General features: G+C 39.8%; 1 protein-coding gene across 1 annotated transcript in view; it reads right to left on the bottom strand.

The window, feature by feature from the left end:
• USP49 (ubiquitin specific peptidase 49) overlaps positions 1–23,870 on the bottom strand; it is an 83,936-nt gene that overhangs the window by 31,740 nt on the left and 28,326 nt on the right. Inside the window, exon 2 of the mRNA XM_034991121.1 lies at positions 19,013–19,086. The gene's annotated coding sequence lies outside the window, so the exon portion shown is untranslated. The remainder of the gene's footprint in view (positions 1–19,012; positions 19,087–23,870) is intronic.

The following is a 23,870-nucleotide window of genomic DNA, read 5'->3' on the forward strand; positions in this document are numbered from 1 at the left end:
TTCAATAATGCATGGAACAACCAAACAGAAAATCAGTAAGGAAACAGAGAACCTGAACATTATAAACCAAATGGACCTAACGGACATATACAGAACGTTCCACCCAGCAACAGAATATACATTCTTCTCAAGTGCACCTGGAACATTTTCCAAGGATAAAACACATGTCAGGCCACAAAACAAATCTTTACAAACTCAAGAAGACTGGAATTATGCAAAGTATCCTTTCCAACACAATGCAATAAAACTAGAAATCAATAGCACAAGGGAAACCGGAAAATCTTCAAATATGTGGAAATTAAACAGCACACTCATAAATAACCAAGAGGTCAAAGAAGTCACAAGGGAACTCAGAAAAAATACCTTGAGGCAAATGAAAGTGAAAAAACAACATACCACAACTATGGGATCCAGTGAAAACAGTGCTTTTAAGAGGGAAGTTTATAGCTGTAAATGTGTACATTAAAAAAACAACACCTCAAATCAATAACCTAACTTTACACCTCAAGAAACTAGAAAAAGAACTAAGCCCAAAGCTAGCAGAAGGAAGCAAATAATGAAGATTAGGTAAAAAACAACAACAACAACAAAAAAACAGAATGGGGGAAAAAAAGTCAATGAAACTAAGAGTAGGTTTTTTGAAAAGATCAACAAAACTGACAAAGCCTTACATAAATTAATTAGGACAAAAAGAGAAGACTTGAGTAATTAAAACCAGAAATGAAATGGAAAATTACAACCAATTCCACAGAAATAAGAAGGATTGTAACAGGGTACTATGAATGACTGCACACCAACAAATTGGTAACTTTGAAGAAATGGACACATTCTTAAGAACACACAATCTACCAATCTACATAAGACTGAATCATGAAGAAATAGAAAATCTGAAAAGACCAACAGTCAGTGAGGAAATTGAATCTGAAATCAAAAACCTCCCAGTGGAATATAGTCGATGGTATCGTAATAGCATTGTATGGTGACAGGTGGCAGCTACTCTTGTGGGAATAGCATAATGTACAGACTTGTTGAATCACTGTGTTGTACAACTGAAACTAATGTAACATTGTGTATGCCAGCTACACTTCAATAAAAACAAACAATCTCCCAAAAAAGAAAAGCCCAGGACCAAATCACTTCACGGGACTAGACACAAATACATGAGAAGACATCTCATGTTCATTAGAAAACAGTATTGTTAGGGCGCCTGGGTGGCTCAGATGGTTAAGCATCTGCCTTTGGCTCAGGTCATGATCTCAGGGTCCTGGGATTGAGTCCTGCATCGGGCTCCCTGCTCTTTGGGATCCTGCTTCTCCCTCTGCCTTTCTCTCTCGCTCTGTCTCTCATGAATAAAAAAAAAAAGAAAACAATATTGTTAAGATGTCCACACTACCCAAAGTGATCTAGAGATTCAATAAAATCCTTATCAATATCCCAATGGCATTTTCGATAGAAATATCCTAAAATTCATATGGAGTCTCAAGGGACTCCAAAAAACCAAAACAATTTTCAAAAAGAACAAGGTTGGAGGATATATACTTTCTGATTTCAAACTGTTACAAAGCTGCAGTAATCAAAACAGTGTGGTACTGTCATAAAGACAAACAGACCAACAGAATAGGACAGAGAGCCCAGAAATAAACCCTTGTTTTTAGGGTGAAATGATCTCTGACAAGGGTGCCAAGACCACTCTATGAGGAAAGGACAGTCTCTTCAACAAATGATGTTGGGAAAACTGGATATCCATATGCAAAGGAATGAAATTGGACCCTTATCTTACACCGCAGACAAAAATTAACTCAAAATGGCTTAAAGACCTCAATGTAAGACCTAAAACTATACAATTTCTAGAATACAGGGGAAAAGTTTCATGGCATCGGACTTGGCAAGGATTTCTCCGATATGACACCAAAAGCCCAGGCAACAAAAGCAAAAATTGACGAACAGGACATTACATCAAACTTAAAAACTTTTATGCATCAAAAAACACAATCAACAGAGTGAAAAAGTAACCTATAGAATGAGAAAAAATACTTGCAAATCATATATCCGATAAGGGGTTATATAAGGATATATAAAGAACTCCTACAACTCAACAACAAAAAAATCAAATAATCCAACTAAAAAATGGGCAAAGTACTTCGACAGACATTTCCCCAAAGATGATATATACAAATAAATGGCCAAAAAGTACCTGAAAAGATGCTCAACATCACTAATCAGAGGAAATGTCCACTGATGGATGAATAGGTAAACTATGGTATATACATACAATGGAATATTAGCCTTAAAAAGGAAGGTATCCTAACACATGCTACAATATGGATGAACCTTGAAGACTAAGGCTAAGTGAGATAAGCCAGTCACAAAAAAAGACAAATACTGTATGATTCCATTTATATGACGTATCTAAAGCAGTCAAAGTCATAGAAACAGAAAGCTCCGTGGTGATTACCCGGGGCTAGAGAGAGGAGGAAAAGGGGAGTTGTTGTTTAATGCGTACAGAGTTTTAGATCTGCAAGATGAAAAAATTCTAGAGATGTTTCACAACAATGTAAATATACTTCACAATAACGAACTGTACACTGAAAAATGGTTAAGATGGGGGCGCCTGGGTGGCTCAGTCGTTAAGTGTCTGCCTTCGGCTCAGGTCATGATCCCAGGGTACTGGGATCGAGTCCCACATCGGGCTCCCTCCTGGGGGGACACCTGCTTCTCCCTCTCCCCCTCCCGCTGTTTGTGTTGCTGCTCTCGCTATCTCTGTCTCTGTCAAATAAATAAATCAAATCTTTAAAAAAAACAAACAAAAAAAATGGTTAAGATGGTAAATTTCATATATTTTTACCTCATCAAAAAAAAAAGAAGAAAAAGCATTAAAACATTTGTTCAACACAAACAAGACTCGTGACTTCAGAGTTTACAATCTCATATGGAAGATAAGAAACACATAGAACCCTAGATAAGTAAAGGCACCTCAGGTTGCCAAGGCAAACACCAAAAACTTTACTAAGAAGCAGGATAAACTACAGTTCAACTAATATTTACCTGCTTCCAATTGGTACGACTGATGCCGTCATTTGGGACTTCACTCTACCCCAAAGTAATTTTTCTTCTAAACCAAGAGGATCTACACCCACCAGTTCAGATGAATGAATTCCTCAACCACTAATCTTCAGACCAGGGTAAAATTGGGTAATCTTCACTGGCCAGGGTAAAATTGCTATCTGTTTTGTTCCTGGGAAACTGTTCTTTATTAGATTGTATCTCACCAGCATTCTTGGTGTTAAATGCCATTTCTGTAATGGTGATGATAGCAGAAGGTAGTGTGGGTTGGGGTGTGTGTCTGTGCGTGCGAGCACAAGTGTGTTATTTGACAGATCTGTGAAATTTTTAAAATCTGAGAACCACTGTTTTAGATAAAGTCCTCTTAGAATAAAGCCTTGGAGGGCCTTTTAACCTAACTTAAGATTCTGACTCTAAATGTCAGATTTCTATAGAAATGGGCTTCTCATACTAATTGCCAGCATTGGTGTTGGGTTCTTATGCTATAGTTTTCTTTTGGAAAGTATTATTATTTTTTTATTAAAAGAACTTTTATTATTTCAGTTTCTGTTTCCCACAGCTCTATGGTAGGTATTTTTTTTAAAGATTTTATTTATTTATTTGACAGAGAGAGAGACACAGCGAGAGAGGGAACACAAGCAGGGGGAGAGGGAGAGGGAGAAGCAGGCTTCCCGCTGAGCAGGGAGCCCGATGGAGGGCTCGATCCCAGGACCCTGGGACCATGACCTGAGCCGAAGGCAGACGCCCAATGACCAAGCCACCCAGGCGCCCCAGTTATGGTAGGTATTTTTAATGCAATACATATAAACAAACGGAGAGGCAATATAGCACAGTGGTTAAAAGGTCAAGCCAAGCTGCCTAGGTTGGAATTCTAGCTCTGAGCTTATTAGTTGTATACAGCCTTGGGCAAATCAACTCTTTGGGCCTCAATTTCCTTATCCATAATATGCGAGCAATAATAGTTTCTACTTCATAGGGTTGTTGTAAGGATTAAATGAGTTAATATGTAAAATGCTCAGAGCAATAACTGGCACGGAGTTAGAGCTCTAGAAATGAGTGTCAACATTTAGATTAATCCTGTGACTTTCTCCAGATCACAAGCTGACACTGCCAAAGAAATGCGGACTATGACTAACTTGCTCTCTAAGATCTTTCCACCTGATTCCCACAAAGTCCCCTTTCCCATCGGTCAAATATTATAAAGGTAATGTAGAGGTACTCTGGGGCAAATTATTACTCTGGGCTCTTAGTCACCTCTTCAACTTAGTCCCTCTAAATCTGATCCTGCCATTTTATGGCTATAAGTTTGTTTACGATTTAAAGCTATCTTCATTCTGACCCCTTTTGGCCTGCACAAATTGAAGCTTGACACATTTAAGGCTTTAAGAACTGCCACCACTTTCAGTAGCCTCTCTCTCAAGCATGCTTTCTAAAATTCTCTGCTTTGCATTCCTAAGTTGCTGGTGTGTGATGAGCTGAACAGAGATAACTCAAGCAGAAGCGGAAAAAGAAACACTTTGAAGACACACTAAAGCAAAACTTCAAATGATACAGCACCACTGGGAACTCAGAGAAATCATAGTGACAGATAAACCGAGGGAGCATGGATGAGCACCTGGAATATTTCTTTCTGAAGAGAGGAGAGCAGGTGCAAACTGTGCCAAGCTCGGTACATGGAGTCTGCAGCTACAAATCCTGGACCAGTATGGGCAGCTGGTGGGGACCCGCTAGGGAGATAGCAATTACTGGTCAGTGGCTGTCATCTTCAGCTACAAAGGCTAAAGTGTGGCTCCCTACACCTGCATTCTTCAACTAGTTATTTATTTCAGTGCTAAAATAACAGTTGGCCTTGAAGCATATTTACCCATCTGCTTAAAAAATAAAAATAGAAAGAATCATACACAAAGGGAAAACACACAAAGGGCTTAATGAAATTTGTACTGAGCCATCTGACAGGTTTTCTCTTTTCAATCCTCTTTGTACCTTACCATAGAAAAGTCCCTTAAAATCTGAGAACCCAACTTAGGTAAAGTTTTTATGAAGTCTGGAAGTGAGAACTTCTGTTTTTTTACTCTGAGTAGCCACTCTTCCTCCATAGGGCCATGTGCTTCTGAAGGAGATGACCTCAGCACTAGCTCCAGAGGTGGGCCCTGAGAAGTGTCAGCCCATTTGTGCGTGGTACTCCCTGGCAATGGTCACTAGGCCGGCAGTGGGCATGTGGCCAAGGCTTGCCAATCAAATTGGATGGAAGGACATAATCCACATGTAGAGAAGAGGTATTTTCTCAGTGTAGGCATCTATTGGTTGTCTCTTTCACGTTGGTTGAGAGTTTCCCATTTTTCTGTAGGCTAAATCATTTTATGTTCTGCCCTGGACACTTTCAATATTATGAGACTCTGCATTTTGTTTAAATCCCATGGAAAATGTTGATATTTTTACTTTAGTAGGCAATTGACCTGGTTGGATTCCGGTCCCAAGTTCCAACCAACCTTCTGTGGGGTATGATTTAAATGTCATTTCTACATTCAAAGTCTTTGCAAAGTTATTCCGATATGTCTGGCAGGAGCGCAACCCAGTGGCCAGTCTAGGACCCGGACAGTGATTCATCTCATAGCTCAATACTCAGAAGTTTTTGGTATGCTGTTTGGGAACAGATCCATGCGTGTGACAACTGAGGGGTGAGCCCGGGAGATCACAAACAACCTTATGGGGTTACTTTCCTAAGTTCCTCCCTCTCCACTGTCTCCTGGGTACTTTTCAGTTCGTTGGAGCTCCCTTTTCCTGTCTTCCAGCCAGAAACCTGGGGCTTTTCTTATCTCATTCTACCACATAATCTGGGAGCTAGGCAGCAGGAAGACAGAGAAAGGAAAAAAGTAATGGGAGCTGACCCCACCTTTGTAGGACGACAGCTTCTCCAACCGAGAGGAAGGGTCCCCGCCCTTAGAGCTTCAGGCATCTCTAAGCCCCTGCTGCTGACACGGCCAGCCCCTGAACACGAGATTCCCTGGGGGCTGGGGCACGACAGAATGGTGACAAATGTTTTAAAGGGGGTAGTTTCTACCACTCTGAGTGGTGAGAGTCTCCTTTTCCACTTGAGTCAGCACTAGAGGGTTTATCCTAGAGCTCTCTCTGTCCTTGCCTGGTGCCCACGTCCAGGTTTGGGCTGCACGGAGTCCCAGCAGGGGACACTAGAAATAAAAAAGGAAACTCCCAGCTGGATGGTGGTACTTCAGATCCTGCACTTCTCTAATCTACCTGCTACTGCTGACTTCTCAGAGTCCTCAAATTGCTATTCCATGTGTTCTACCCAGTTTTTAGCTGCATTCAGTGGGAGAGACTGGGTGGCATGTGCTTACCCTGTTCCATCCAGAAATGGAACTCCCCAGGGGCACATATTTTTTAATACAGCAGCCATATATTCTTATAAAATAACAAAAAATCCATAACTCCACGAATATTTTTTAAGATGAGGTTCAAGTAGGCTTTTAAGTTAGAAAAAAATTATTTGGCTTACAGAAAAATATTAAGTAACTCTACAAATTCTACCCTTGTGTGACAAAAATCATGACAGTGGTATATAAACATAAGCTTGAGAAATGCTGTTCTATAGAAATCACTGTATTTTTTAAAAAAAGATTTTATTTATTTGAGAGACAGTGAGCATGAATGGGGGGGAGGGGCAGAGAGAGAGGGAGAAGCAGACTCCCCACTGAGCGGGGAGCCAGGCAAGGGGCCCCATGCCAGGACCCTGGGATCATGACCTGGGCTGAAGGTAGATGCTTAACCAACTGAGCCACCCAGGCACCCCAGAAGCCACTGTATTTTTAAAGCTACTTCTACATAGTTCTATTTGTATAACAGTATTACTAATTTTAATTATGAATTAATATAAAATAAACTACATATGAATCTGCTTATACTATTTGCTTTCTGTTAACTGACCCTATAGTTGTTTCCTTCTAGCTATTACAGTCTACAGAACTGGGAAAGAACAAGGAAGGTCATACAGGGACCTATAAACACAACCTTCCTCAGGAAGATGGGTCTGAAGGACTAGGAAAGGACAGAAGTAGATGGGAGTGTTCCACAGATTAGGCAGCACATGAGAATTTCATGGATTTAGAAGTTAGCCTCTTTTAGAAGTTTGCTGCACTTAGCCTAAAGCTTAAAGAACCCTTCCCTGGATTTCCCATACCTTCTTCACACTCAATATTATGGCATGCCTAACTGTGATCCCTGATTTCCTTTGTCCACCTTATTAGATTTTCAAGTCCTTGAGACCTGGCACAATGACCATGTCATTGTCCTCTTTGTCATCCAGGCATCGCATGGAGACTTATGCAGATCATTAGTAAATGAGGATTTAATGGATGGATGCATCTCCTAAAACCATGCTTAGTACAGACACAAAATCATAATGACTTCTCTCTCAGTAGAAGCAGCTGCAATACTACTGAATTAGGTTAATGTCAACTAGGAATTTAGCAGACATCTTAAAGACTGCAAAGAAGAACAAAATGCAAATGGGATACGCCTGTGTCTGTGTATATAGGATGTGGTAATGTGTCGGGGGCAGTCTGCAGTATCCTAAGGGCTCCATCCAGATCTGGCCTAGCCCTGCTGCCCCATTACTCAGGCGTTCTGGCTGCTGAGCAGTCAAGTTCTGTCCCTAACTGGAGAACTACCAAAATCAAAGGAAAATCCATTCTATGGTGAGAGACTTTTTCTCTTCATAATGGGTGTAATCAAGATTACCTCTTCCCCAATGTTGTAAGAAAAAAAGAGATTTGCATGATACTAGGTATCTAAGCTTATCTGCTCCAGCTGCTTTATTCCCTTGAATGAAGTCAAAGTATTCATGTTATGAGATCACTGTGTTCCTTATCTCCTTCCTCCTTTCCACCACCCATATCCAGTCGATCCCCAAATCTTACTGATTCTTCCATTTGAATCTTGACTCTATTTCTATCCATCACAATTTCACAACGGCCAGTAAAGCTCTCTCTCTGGCCCAGCTCCCTTCATTCTCCCACTCACGTACTCCTCTTCAGCCACCGGCCTCCTCCCTGTTCCTCTGAACAACAGGCAACCTCTGATCCCAAGACCCTTGCAATTCTGTTTCTGCTGCTTCAGATGCTCTTCTCTCAGATATCCGCAAGGCTTGCTTCCTCACTTCGTTCAGATATGTGCTCACATGTTACCTTCTCGGTGAAGCCATCACTGATCACTCTACACAAAAAATCGTTCCCCACACAACACTCCCTTACCCTCATCCCTCTTCCTGATTTATCCTTCTCCCAGGTACTTACAACTAGGTAAGCACGGCATATATTTATTTATTGTCTTTCTCCCCACTGGAGTGTAAGCTCCATGAGGGCAGGGAGTTCTGTCTATTTTGGTCACTGCTGACTCCCAAGTGCCTGGAACAGCACCTACCAAGAAACAGGTGCTCAGTATTTTCTGAAAGAACAAACAAGACTACTTCCATCTCCACCGCCTCTAACCGAATTCAAACCACTGTTGGTTCTAGCCCACAGTACTGTCACTGCTTTTTTAATAGGTCTTCCTGCCTTCAGCCTGAAACCCACATATGTCATCCTTGCTGCCTTGGGGATAAAGCCCAAACTCACTATGGCTCAAGTCTCTCATGATCTGGTCCTGCACCTCTCTAGCCCATCCCACTTTCCTTACACCACAGCTATGTTCCCATTATTCTAAATTATTTTTAGTGCCCCCATGGAAGAGCTTACTCTCATTTCTAGGCCTTTCCACAAGCTGCTCCCTCTCCTAGAACGTTTTCATCATTCTCCTGGCTACTTACCCCTTCCTTGGTCTGGCTCTTACTTATGCTTCCTCCAGGAAACTTTCCACTACTCTTCAAGACTGACGTAGGGGGAAACTTCTGCGTGCTTCGGAGCACACACACGTGCCTTCCCTTACTCAGCATCGACCATGTCGCATCACAACTGCCTGTTCGATGGACTATATCACAATTATAATCAACATGAGGTGGACATGGTGCCACGAACATAGCAGGTACTTAATAAAGTTTGTTGAATGAAAAACTGAGTAAGTGAACAACTTTCTAATCTAGTGTTCTCTTTGGCAAATTATTAGTAGTCAGGTCTTTGATTCCTTTTACATACATTCAGAAGGGATAAAAATATCCAGAAGAAAACTGAAAAATGAAAAGTAACTTTTTAAAAATGATTTTTTTATTTATTCATTTGAGAGAGAGAGCAAATGAGAGCACAAGCAGTGGGGAGGGTCAGAGGGAGAGGGTGAAGCAGACTCTGTGCTGAGCAGGGAGCCAGACGCGGGACTCAATCCCAGGACCCTGGATCATGACCTGAGCTGAAAGCAGACACTCAATCAACTGAGCCACCCAGGCACCCCAAAAGTAACTTTCTAATTGGGGTTTGAAAAACATGGGCGCCTGGGTGGCTCAGTTGGTTAAGCGACTGCCTTCGGCTCAGGTCATGATCCTGGAGTCCCTGGATCAAGTCCCGCATCGGGCTCCCTGCTTGGCAGGGAGCCTGCTTCTCCCTCTGACCCTCCCCCCCTCATGTGCTCTCTGTCTCTCTCATTCTCTCTGTCTCAAATACATAAATAAAATCTTTAAAAAAAAAAAAAAAAGAAAAACATGATGATCCATCTGATCAAATAGAAGACTTTATACCATGATAAAAGAATTCAAAGATAAACTAGCAGATCAATGGAAATTAACTGCAGACAATATAAAAAGTTAGAAAGTATTTAAAATAATCTGTATCCAAATGTTGTATACCCTAGAATACTTAATATATTGGCCAAAGCCACTAGCTAATAGTTCCATTTATGGAAGACTCATGCATTAGTGGGCCTAGGCAATGATCATCAGTGGCTATTGACATCACACACACAAAAGATAACCAGACATAGGTGCCTGGGAGGCTCAGTCAGTTGAGCATCCGTCTTTTGGTTTCAGCTCAGGTCATGATCTCAGGGTCATGATATTGAACCCCTGTACCGGGGTCCACGCTCAGTGGGGAGTCTGCTTGAGATTCTCTCCCTCGCCATATACCCCTCCCTCAGCTCGCACTCTCTTTCTCTCTCAAATAAATAAATCTTAAAAAAAAAATAAAAAGATAACCAGACATTATGTACCTCATAATGGAAATATACACCAACACTCACTAAGAATTTCATCCTCAGAAATAGAACCCGAATCTAACTTGTCTCTGGATTTTACTACTAATTTACAAACAACATAGTAAACAATCTAATAATGGGTAACTGACATGGGGATACAGTCACCAATATTCAGGCTGAAGGAAATTCTACAGGACAAATGATTCAAATAGGACAAAGAGGTTTCAAAGAAAAAGAGTGGAGGGAGGCAAAAGAGAGAGATACCATCAGCTAATTACAATGTTTGAACTTTATTTGGATCCTGATTCAAAAATTCAAATATTTTAAAAAATGAAATAATTGGGGAGATATGCACATTGACATATTTGGTGATATTAAGGAATTACTGTCAATATTTACATGCGTGATAATTATCGTTATGTTTATAAAAAGTAATTCTATCTTTTAGAGGCACATAATAAACTATTTATAGATGAGATAATATAATGTCTAGGATTTGTTTCAAAAGAATCCAAGAGTAGGGTAAGGAGGAGGGAAGGGGTATAGATAAAGTTTGAAATTTTCTATAATAATTTTTTTAAATTATGAAAAGCAAGGTTCATTATGAGTTTTGTTGTTGTTTGTTTGTTTTTAAATAGGCTCTATGCCCAGCACAGAGCCCAACACACGATCCTAAGATCAAGACCTAAGCTGAGATCAAGAGTTGGGACATCCAACCAACTGAGCCACCCAGGCACCCCAGGGTTCATTATAAGTTTAGCAAAGAAGGGGCACCAGGCTGGCTCAGTCGGTAGAGCATGTGACTCCTGATCTTGGGGTGGTGAGTTTGAGCCCCACGTTGGGGGTAGTTTACTTAAAAAAAAAAGTTTAGCAAAGGACAACTGGAGTCTTGTTTTTTCATATTAATTTTATATGCTTAAAAAATAAAACTAAGGGCGCCTGGGTGGCTCAGTTGGTTGGGCGACTGCCTTCAGCTCAGGTCATGATCCTGGAGTCCCGGGATCGAGTCCCACATCGGGCTCCCTGCTCAGCAGGGGGTCTGCTTCTTCCTCTCCCCTCTTCCCTCTTGTGCTCTCTGTCTCTCATTCTCTCTCTCTCAAATAAATAAATAAAATCTATAAAAAATAAAAAATAAAATAAAACTAATAGTGTACAATATGAAACTACAAGAGTAAAGCTCTCCCTCTGCTTTCGATCCCTGGTTGCCTCTCCAGAGGTAACTACTGTTAACTGAACATCCTTCTGGAGCACATTTCCAGAAATATTTTATGCATTTAGAAACATAATTTTTAACATAAATCAAACTTTAACATACAGCTTATTCTACATCTTTTTTTTTTTTTTAACTAAACATACTTTGGACATTTTCCCATACATCTGGCTTTATCTCACTCTTTTTAAAGAATATACCATATTCTATGAAATGGACTACCTAATCCATTTAACTCCTCTACGAGTGAAGAATTAATGCTATTTTCAAACAATGCACCATGGGTATTCTTTGGCATATATCATGACACACTTATGCAAGTGTGTCTATGAGATAATTTGCAGAAGATGAATTGCCGTGTCAAGGGATATATGCATTTAAATTTTGGATAGATATCACCAAGCTGCCCTCCAAGGTTGCACTGATTTATACTCTCTCCCTCACCTCCCATCAATAGTATTTGAGAATGTGTGTTTGTACCACGGATTGACACATCTTTAAGTAATTTTTATTTAAATAAAATATTAAAAAAATAATATTTTGGGGCGCCTGGGTGGCTTGGATGGTTGAGCGTCTGCCTTCAGCTCAGGTCATGATCCCAGGGTCCTGGGGTCGAGTCCCGCATCGGGCCCCCTGCTCAGTGTGGAGCCTGCTTCTCCCTCTCCCTCTGCCATTCCCTCTGCTTGTGCTCTTCTGTCTATCTCTCTGTCAAATAAATAAATAAAATTAAAAAAAAATATATTTTGTTTGTGTGCCTTTAATTATGGTGACTATTGATCTTTTTTTCTCTTTATTTGATCTATCCATTCATGTCTTTTACACCGGGTTCCTGGTCTTTTAGAATTGACTTGTAAAAACACTTTGTGTGCTAATGAAATCAGAGTACTTGCTTCCAAAAAGGAAAAAAAAAATGCCCTCAAATTAAGATTTAAAAATACTAAAGATTAGCTTAAAAATATGGGTATATACTATTACTGACCAAGAAATCATGTGACTAAATGAAGTCAACTTTCTGTAATAGTGTCTGATATGATTACAGGACATTCAGATAAATGCCAAAAAACAAAGAAAGGAATACAGAAAACATGTCAGATGTTCGTATTTCCGAAAAACCATGACATTCACATATGTTGTTCAAATTTACTAATTTCCTCTTGCACTTCTTCCCACCTTACCTCAGTCCTAGATATGGCACTCCTATTCACCTGACTTGAAAACTTGACATTCCCTTTAACTCCTTATTCATGTCACAGTCAAGCTGGTTACCAAAGCCTACTAATTCGTATTCAGAAATGAGAGTACCAGACTCAGGGCTAAGTTCTTTGTTACAGTAGCTCATTTAAGAGAATGGATTCAAACGCACCTCCCCCCCCCCAACATCACATGCTTCTTAAACCTACTTACCTTCCTCATGCTGCTTCCTACTGCTCTCTCCCCCCAAATCTAGGCCCTTAACACTGCAGGCCATTCATTACTGCTTTAAGTGCTAGCTGATGCCTCCTATCTTTTTAGGTCAACTATGCATCTTTAATATTATCACTACATTAAACAAAAACAGCATTTTCATCCTATTCTGTGTTCCCCTGCTTAAAAATCCACAATGGTTGAGGTGCCTGGTTGGCTCAGTCAATAGAGCATGTGACTCTTGATCTTAGGGTCATTGGGTTCAAGCCCCACATAGGGCGCAGAGCTTACATTAAACAAAAAAAACATGGGGCGCCTGGGTGGCTCAGTTGGTTAAGCGACTGCCTTCGGCTCAGGTCATGATCCTGGAGTCCCTGGATCGAGTCCCGCATCGGGCTCCCTGCTCAGCGGGGAGTCTGCTTCTCCCTCTGACCCTCCCCCCTCTCATGTACTCTCTCTCTCTCAAATAAATAAATAAAATCTTTTAAAAAATAAATAAATAAATAAATAAATAAATAAATAAATAAATAAATAAAATAAAAAACCAAAAAACAAAAAGCCCCACAATGGTTATCTATCTAATATCCAATAGATAGTTGATATACAGAAAGCATATTTATTTTAAAAGCCTATCTCAAAACCAACATTACTTTTTACTGGGCCTGTGACTTTAAATTTGTCTCCATATTCATTAAAATGAGGCACGAGGGGCGTCTGCCTTTGGCTCAGGTCATGATCCCAGGGTCCTGGGATCGAGCCCCACATTGGGCTCTCTGCTCAGCGGGAAGCCTGCTTCTCCCTCTCCCACTTCCCCTGCTTGTGTTCCCTCTCTCGCTGTGTCTCTCTCTGTCAAATAAATAAAATAAAATCTTAAAAATAAATAAATAAAATAAAATAAAATGAGGTATGATATCTATAAGCCTTAGAGTGGATGTGATGATTGAATGAAATGCTTTATGTGATAGTGCCTAGCACATAGAAGGTGCTAAAAAAATAACAGGTGAGAGTAGCACTAATGTGAATGAATATTCTACCCTCAATAGAATTTGAAGGGATTTTTGAATTAAAGAAAAGAGAAGTGTCTAACACAATTCCTGGTATGTTGTATGCACTTGATAATACATGTTAAATCCTGGGCTTCCAGTAAAACATGGCAAAATGAATACACATTTATCTCCTTTCCTCTCAAAATCCCAATAAAATCACAGCAAAGGATAATAAGAGCATAAATACATAAGGACAGAAAGAGTGAGAGATGACAGAATAGTACATGAGAGGTATCAAAATTTTGGACTCTGGTAAGCAAACAGAAGAATGCGAAGTATAAGAGACAAAAGCATGCTAAAATTTAAATGTTACTCACACCAGGGTGAAATAAGCAATCAAGCTGGTTAGAACTTCAGAACCTGGAAAGGCCCAGAAATTAGAGGCTCCATATACCTCTGAAGGTAGAGGTAAGGTGTGGGATTTAAGGGATTAAAAAAAAAAAAAAAGAGGTTGGTTGGACACCTTTGAAAGGATCCCTCAGTTTACCCCATCTCCGCCCTGAACAGCAGACTATGGCTTACCCACTGGCAGAAGAGGGATTTTATTTGAACTCTAGACGTTCTGATCTTTGGAACACCAGGCACAGCTGGAAATTGGGTGCCTGGCAGGTAGCAATGTGAAGAAACAACAGCCATTTGCTGCACTCTGATTAAAAAGCTCCTTTAACACCTTCAATAAAGGGAAGGTCACAATGCCACCCAATTTAAAAAAAAAAAAAGCTTCTATTAAAGTGTATCTTAAAAATTAAAATTATCTTTAGAGACAATTTTTAGCCATTCACATTTTGAATGTCAGTTTCTCTTTCATTAATATTCTAATGATATTCCCACTCATCTGCATTTGGAAATGACTGAAGTTAGTGATATGATAGACGTCCAGCCGGTGAGCAGGAGTCTGATGGCCGCATTAGTTAACCTTCAAGTCATTATTAAGTGACTCAATCTAATGAGGCAAGTTATCTCTTTCTGTATAAAAGTCTATTAAACAAATTACAGGGTCTTGGGAGCAACCTACCAGGCAAGGAAAATCTCACGCATGTATGAACATTTTTCTTCAAATAACGAAAAACAATTAGAATAAATTTAACATCTGTTAGTAATTATTTTAAGTTAAATTTCTTGACAAAGTGACACTAACTTGAAAACAAACAAGATTAAAATAACCACAATAAGGGTGACTAGATAGGCTACCTTTATTGTTCTATGTACGATTTGAAAAATCCGAAACCATTTGGTACTTTTTTTTTTTAAATAATAATAAAAAAAAATAATCACAAACTGTCAAGCAGTTTCCACTCTATCCTCAGCAGCCAGTCACTGGAAATACCCATCAGTGCTCAAGACACAGAGGCTTGAGCACCACAGAGGCCATCGCCAACTCTGAGAGTCCCCTGAGAGGGAGCTGTGACTACAGCAAAGGACTCCAAAGCTGGAATGGAAACTCCATGAGGACAGCGGCGCTTTTGTTTTTATTTTGTTCACTGACTTATTTCCAGCTCCTAGAACATGGCTAGAACATAGTAGATGCTCAATTAATACAGTCAAATAAAAGGCTATCCTGTAAGGTCCCTTTGGTCCTCCCAAAGTTGGGAGCAACCAATACAAAGAACACTCCAAATATGGCACATATCAGTGGGGTCACTGGCAAGCTTGGATGGTGCTCCTACTTAAAGTCAAGCCCTCCTTTCTCTGGATTTCCACAGCTCCTTATAATCTGGAATAGACCCTCTAGCACAATTATGAAAAAGGAGCAAAAGTTTCACTTCTCTAGATCAGGAGACATAGCCTCAGTCTCTCAGGATGTCCCCAGAACGTACAGGGAGGTGTTTGTGGTGGGCACTGTCTGTGACCACTCCCAATCCACTCAGTCACTAGACAGGAGCACCATAACTTTCTGGCCTAGACTGGGGTCACTGTTACATTTTAACATAGAAACAAACCTTAGTGCTTCTCAGCAAATCTAGAGAAGAGTGGCCTTACGTTTCTGCAAATCTTTTCAATGTCTGGATTAAAGAAGACAGCTAGATTCTCCTGTTTCTGTATTCACTTGGTTACACATCATGGAGCCTTTGGAAAACTCCGCTACATACCCATAAGCAAATAATGTTTTAGTATTGTTATGAACATAGTTGTGACTCCTGAAAGAATCTCAGGAGTCCCTGAGCCACTCAGGGATAAGAGATGCATGCTTAAAGCCATAATTTTGATCAACACTTAGAAGGGATTCTCAAACAGGAAATGGGAGTTTAAAAAGATGGAGAGGAGAGAGGAAAACATTGCTGACCACGTGTGGCCATACTTTAAAGAAAGCCAAAACATTTTATCAATGTTGTTATTTTAAATGTTGCTTACCCTTTGTACTTTACCATATTTCAATGGGGAATGAATTGCTATGTGAAGGGAAAAAAAGCCAATGCTTCTCTGACAAGACATAGCCCAGAACAAAAACCATGTACTATAACTCTTTCCAGTTCCTAGACAAGTGTCGATTGTTAATGTACATTGACTTTTTAGACCATTACTTCTAAGGGACATTCTCATTATAAGACCCATAAGTCACCTTTCTCCTGCCTTTCCTTTCCTTGCATAACTTTCTGCTGTCATTCAAATATTATTTAACAGGACAAAATAACAATTTCCAATCACTAATCAGTTCCGAACTGCTGCACAGTTCAGTCTTTCTGAGAGCCCATTTCTACAAATAGCAGCTAAATGGCAATCTACAAATCAACTCATTCTAGCCCCTTTTAAACACATACATATTGGTCCTTAGATAGGTGCAAATGATTTTCTATCTACTGCAAATGATTCGTAAAGAAGCAAAACGGCTGTATTCACTTAAGGATGATCCAAGACAAATAATTATTTATGGAAAATCATCTAACATCATCATTTTTCCCATACTTAAGAAGATACATGATTTCCAATTTTCCTTCCCACAGGCAAGCAAAATCAGATTAGTTATGGTGACTTTTTCAGGAAATATTTGGCTTTATCGTCTTATTTAAATTTACACCCGCCTTAACAAACCTTATACGAGTTTACTAACTAGGCCAGCAGTTACAGGCCCTGGAACAGGGGATCTAGGTTTGAATCCTAAAGCTGCCACTTGCAATGTGACTTTGGGCAAGTTACTTAATCTGTGCCTCAACTTCCTCAGGTTTTAAAATGAAGATAACAGTATCTGCCTCATAAGTAGATGATGGGATTAAATGAGATAATGAAAAAGTGGGTAAAGCACTTAAAACAATGCCTGACACATAAGAAGTATTCAGTAAATGTTAAATTCTGTTTTTATATATTAGTCTTCTAAAATAGTCACAGCAGAAAGAATAGTCCGTAAAAATCTAATAAAGCCCCAGGACAATAAGGAGGAAAATATTAAGAAGAGATGACTGTCTTAGTGGCCTCCCTTCCTAATAGGTAATTGTCTGCACTATATAAGAAAGTGCTGACAAGCCATGAAAAAGATATCAAAGACATTTTCATAATTATTACAATTCTATGAAATAAGGAAAAAAACTCAAAAAGACTGGTCTTTCAAAACAGACTGAAGGAATCTTAACAGAAATTTGACATATCTATCTAGAAACAAGAGAATCATGCAACCAGCATTAACGCTGTTCTATACTTCTATGGGCAAGATAAAACTATCACAGCCAGAAGATAGTTTTTATTTTTTTTAAAGATTTTATTTATTTATTTGACAGAGAGAGACCCAGCGAGAGAAGGAACACAATCAGGGGGAGGGGGAGAGGGAGAAGCAGGCTCCCCGTGGAGCAGGGAGCCGGATGTGGGGCTCGATCCCAGGACCCTGGGATCATGACCTGAGCCGAAGGCAGACGCTTAACCGACTGAGCCACCCAGGCGCCCCCAGAAGATAGTTTTTATTCATGCATCATTATATATACCACTATATACGCAGGAAGAGCTGAATGTGTATAACTCTGTTCTCACACGTAGCCTAGCAGCATACTCTGAGAGAATCGAAGCTTGAAGCCAAAAAGAAAACTTTCATGAAAATTTAAAAAATCCTTGCCACCAGGGTTAACCTTATCCAAGATAGCTTAACTCCTGCAGTATATCAGAAAAAGATTCATCTGTGGAGGGCTGGCACATAAAAGTGCTAACTAGAATACATATGAGAATTATAGCTAACATTTATTTAACACTTACTATGTTTCAGGCATTATTCCAAGTTTTTTAGATGTATTATCCAATTAATCCTCAACATCACGATGAGACAGGAATTTTACTGTCCCCACTTACACCCAAGGAATTAAGTTCATTAAGAAATTAAGCTGCCCAAATGTCAAGTTAATGATGCTTAATCAAAAACAGTCTGGCTTCTAAACCCAAGTTTTTAATCATTAGGCAAAGAAGAAGGTTGCACAAATACATGTCATATACTTATATACCCTGGGAGGGGACTAAATTTTAGGGAGAGGGTTTTGGTTATCTATTGACAATAAGAATGTATGGACTTGGGGCGCCTGGGTGGCTCAGTTGGTTAAGTGTCTGCCTTCAGCTCAGGTCATGATCCCAGGGTCCTGGAATTGAGCCAGGCATCAGGCTCCCTGCTCCTCGGGGAGCCTGCTTCTCCCTCTCCCTCTGCTGCTCCCCCTGCTTGTGCTTGCTGTCAAATAAATAAATAAAATCTTAAAAAAAAAAAAAAAAGAATCTATGAACTTATAGTATTAAAACATTTCCTACCTCATAACTTTAGGCACAGTTTTATCAGGCTTTCTGTGGCATTCCATTGACACGATCTGCACTTGCTTAAATGAACAGGACTGCCACAGTAGGCCTAACATCACAGCAACTGGCAGGATTTGGAAAATGACAATCCAACCACCAATAAGCTTCAAGCCCTACCCTAAACCTGTTTTTTAGAATGGTTGCTGATCTCCAGATCCTACTTTTATCTTCAAATAGAGCTGTGTCCCCTCTTAGCTTAAGTTAACTCATACTACTGAGAAATTCACAACGGTAAGAAGGAAGGAGGTGGAGAAAGTTCAGAATGGGGATAATACCAATATGGTGACTGATCACTCACCCTAATGGTATACCAATCTTGGCCATGGATTACAGATTGGCCATACATAACACTATTATGAATAATTTTCATTAATCTTTTTATTATAGTTTTACTTCTTACCCATTAAACAAGTTTTTTCTGTCTTCTTCCATATCATTCCATAGCCATTGATTAGGTTTCCTCTTCTCTATTACCTATGGGGGAAACAATTCATAAGGTTGGGCTAATATACAGCAAAAGAAAAGCAATTTTGTGAATTTTATTTATAAATTCAAAAAAAGGATCAGTACCTAGGATATGTAGCTACATGGAGTTTAGGCTTAAAAGCCCTATGAAATAGCTATAGACCTCAGGAGTAATGACTTAAATAATTACAATAGTGATCTTGAAAATTGGGAAATTATAATTCGACTTAATTCTGAAAACTTATTACTAAGACTCCGTGTGTCCAAATATTTGCCATCTAGGTTCCACTTACATCATTTAGACTACTGCAATATACTTTTGAATGGGGGGGGTGGAATTACAGATACCTAAAACAAATTGCTACAGTAGGAACAAACTCAAAATGTTGATGACATCCTTTAAATTGTCATTAAAAATGAAGTCCCTAACAAGCAAATTTCAAGCTTACCTCCTAGTGAAACTTCTTGAATTCTCACGTTTTCTGGTGTCATGCAAGGCGAGAGTACAGGATGCAGAATAGCAAAGACCAGTTATCATCATGGTGTCCACTTACTAGTACAAGACCTTATGCAAGTTTCTTAATTTGTCTGAGCCTGTTTTCGAATATACTTCAGGGCACTGGTGTAATGACTAAATGAGAATGTAGGTAAATGCTAGGTCACTGCCTGGCACATAGCTGATGATCAACAAAGGTTTAGCTCCCTTCTTTCCCTTCTTTTTATCTTTCTACCTTTAGTTTTGAGGAATTTTCAGGGCTTGAGAGGAGAAAGTCCATTCTTAACCTTCCTCACCTCATTCTGTCAAATAATAACAGTAACAACGATGAGGATAGCTGCTGATGGCATTGATACGGTTTTAAATGTGTGCCAGACACTCATCTAAGCACTCTCGTACATATTAACTCATTCACTTCTCACAATGATGGGTTAGGCATTATCTTTATTCCCATTTCACAGACACTGAAACTGAGGCACAAATAAGTTTCACAGTTACTAAATGGCAGAGCTAGGATTCAAAATTAGGTTTCTGCTCTGAAGAAATACTAGCACCAAGGACTAACATCAAAGTGACAGCAGTGATGCCCTTCCTTGAAGAGCTCTCTAATATTAATGTAGTCAGATAGGGAATGTTCAGATGGCTCACCAAGTAAAAGAGACTCATATTTTAGATAATTAAGGTTACCTAAACATACACATATAAAACAAATGTAGTTGAATATTAAATATAACTAGGATTCAATATATAAACTATAAATTACGCATTTAAAATACAGTATATGTGTTACATATCTCAAAATATTTTAAGTATTTTATAATATTTTTTAAAGTTTAAAAAGTTGATCATGAGAACATTAATATATTTAAATTAGAAAAAAATCTAACCAAGATCAAACTTTTTTTAGCAAGGTCAGTTATGTGGTACATTGCAAAATACAAACATTTATTATCCTATGTTACACCTTGTCTCTAACTGTCTTCCCCAGTAAACTCCTTGGAGGACAACAGTACCTTGTCTTACTTATTGTGAACAACAGTGATTTCTAAAACTATGCCTAGTCTTTACTAGGTGCCCAATAAATATTGATGAAAGAACAAATAGGCTGGATACTAAACAAAGAAAATGTTCAGATCTGTCATTTCTATTCGTATTCTAAGGCACCAACACTCTAGCCTTACTTCCTACCACCCATTCACTCTATAATTTTACTACCAGCAAGGCCTTGCTGGATTTAAATGTTTTCCTTGACCCAGGCACAAATTTGGCCTATTCCAATCTATAAACTCACGTAGCAAAATGTCTTCTGACAAAACATCTCAAGTATACAATTAATCAGAAGATTCACACATGAATGCATGCACGTAACATATTGTTATGGCACTTTGTGGTTTTCGAAGTGCTTCTACACCTACCTCTCAGATGCCTCAAGACAGCCCTGAGAGTAGACAAGGCAGGTGTGATAAGCCAGGAAGCTACATCTAATGTTGTTTGTTTTGAAGTGGAAACATATTTTCATTGTCACTGCTGAAGAACCAATGGCTCAGAAACCAATGCTTTTTCTGCAGTTGGGTAGAAAGTCTAAAAAATGACATATTTTTAAGTCAATGTCATAGTAATTTTTTAAATTATGAGTGATCATGATCAGTCATATCTTTTTTTTTAATATTTTATTTATTTGAGAGAGTGAGTGAGAGAGAGAGCACAAGCAGAGGAAGGGTAGAGGGAGAAGGAGAAGCAGACTCTCTGAGCAGGGAGCCCCAACACAGGGCTCGATCCCAGGACCCTGGGATCATGACCTGAGCTGAAGGCAGATGCTTAACCGACTGAGTCACCCAGGCACCCCACCTATTGACTTAATATATATTGTTGGTTGGTTTTTTTAAATTTATTTGTCAGAGAGAGAGAGAGCACAAGCAGGGGGAGCAGCAGGCAGAGAAGGCAGAGGGAGAAGCAGGCTCCCCGCTGAGCAGGGAGCCCAATGCGGGACTTGATCCCAGGACCCTGGGATCATGACCCGAGCTGAAGGCAGTTGCTTAACCAACTGAGCCACCCAAGGCATCCCAGTTGAATGAATTACTGATAGAGGACCTCTTCTTTTAAATTGACCTTTATCTCAAATTTTACTTCTTGGGCAATATGCTTTCTAATATTTACAAAGTATTTTCAATTAAAAACTTCACATGGCAGGGGCCCCTGGGTGGCTCAGTCTTTGGTTAAGCATCGGAGTCTTGATTTTGGCTCAGGTTATGATCTCAAGGTCGTGAGATCGAGCCCTGCACTGGGCTCCAAGCTCAGTGCAGAGTCTGCTTAAGATTCTCTCCCTTTCCTTCTGCCTCCACCCACCTTCCCCTGCTCATACACTCTGTCTCAAATAAATAATCTTTAAAAAAAAAAAAAAAAAAAGCTAGGGCGCTTGGGTGGCTCAGTTGGTTAAGTATCTGTCTTCAGCTCAGGTCATGATCGCAGCGTCCTGGGATCAAGCCCCACATCGGGCTCCCTGTTCAGTGGAGAGCCTGCTTCTCCCTCTCCCTCTGCTGCTCCCCCTGTTTGTGCTCTCTCTCTCTCAAATAAATAAAATCTTTTAAAAAATAAAAAATAAAAAGAAATTTAAAAATTAAAAAAAAAGCAAACCCCCCAAACCCAGAAACTTCACATGGCATTTATCACTGTAAACTATAATTTTTTCAACTCTCCACATTACCTGTTTGTTTTAGAACAAAACACTTCACATTGTTTTAGCCTTCCCAAATAAAAACAAATTGGGACCAATACAATGATGTATAAGAGATCAGAGTCTCAGACTAAAAGATGGTCAAGCCCCACATTAGAAATTTTCTTCCCTAAATGCCTGTGCGGCGCAGTCAGTTAAGTATTGGACTCTTGGTTTTGGCTCAGGTCATGATTTCAGGGTCCTGGGATCGAGCCCCAAGTCTAGGGCTCCATGCTCAGCATGGAATCTGCTTGGGATTCTTTCCCTCTTCCTCTCCCTCCCCTGGCTCATGCTCACAAGCAGACGCTCTTTCTCTTAATCTCTCTCAAATAAATAAATGTAAATACAATTTTTATTTTTATTTTTTTAAGATTTTATTTATTTATTTGACAGAGAGAGAGACAGCTAGAGAGGGAACACAAGCAGGGGGAGTGGGAGAGGGAGAAGCAGGCTTCCCGCTGAGCAGGGAGCCCGATGCGGGGCTCGATCCCAGGACCCTGGAATCATGACCTGAGCTGAAGGCAGGCGCTTAACGACTGAGCCACCCAGGCGCCCCTGTAAATACAATTTTTAAAAAAGTTTTAGGGGCGCCTGGGTGGCTCAGTCGGTTAAGCATCTGCCTTCGGCTCAGGTCATGATCTCAGGGTCCTGGGATCGAGTGTTGCGTCAGGCTCCCTACTCAGCAGGGAGTCTGCTTCTCCCTCTCCCGCTGCCTCTCCCCTCTGTTCATGCTCCCTCGCGGTGCACACGTGCATTCTCTCTTTCACTCTCAAATAGATAAATAAAATCTTAAAAAAAAAAAAGTTTTAGAAATCCACCTGCTTTGATTGACTTCCGTATCTAGTAATAAGATACTAGATGGGTCTGTTTATTTATAAAGGGCATAAGAACACAGAAGAGTGCAAGAGCCTTAGATTTAGAATCATAAGACTTGGGTTTAAGCCTCAGGTTATCCACTTATTAGCAGTGTAACCTTGGGCAACTCACTAATGTTTTAGGACCTCTACCTTCTCACTTCTAAATGGATATAACATCAGCTCTACTCCCTTCTGCGGGTGCTGCATAGATCAAATAAGAAAATGTATGTGTAAGTGCATTGTAAACTGACAAGAGCTACACATGGGTTAGCTCTTCTTCCCTTGCTACCAAAAATAGCAAAGACTTTAGATCCTTATTCTGGTGAGAAGAGACATTGATTATTTGAACATTCCAGGGGCTTGGGGAAGCATACTAGGATAAAAGAACCTGATCTTTCCCGTGGAGCTAAAGAATCCTAAAATGTGTTTGGTATCAGCATCTTTATTTTAGTTAAATAACATCCTGGTCTTAACTAACAGCTTATAGGGATTAAAGGGCATGAGATGTTAGGCACCCTGTGAATTTCTTCTCACCAAAAAATAAAATGACTTAAAAGCAAGAGCAGATACACTTGCATTCTCCCCAATCATCCCAGATCAGTATGTGCAAACAAAAGCAATACCAAATCCCATTTAATCTGGTGAGCAGCAGTGGCAGCCACAAAAATGGCCTTCCATCTAGCATGCACCAGAACTGCTATTCCATCACTGTGCTGAAATCTACTCC

This window comes from Mirounga leonina, unplaced genomic scaffold, assembly GCF_011800145.1.
Source record: "Mirounga leonina isolate KUSES-001 unplaced genomic scaffold, KU_Mleo_1.0 Mir_53, whole genome shotgun sequence".
Taxonomy (NCBI): Eukaryota; Metazoa; Chordata; class Mammalia; order Carnivora; family Phocidae; genus Mirounga; species Mirounga leonina.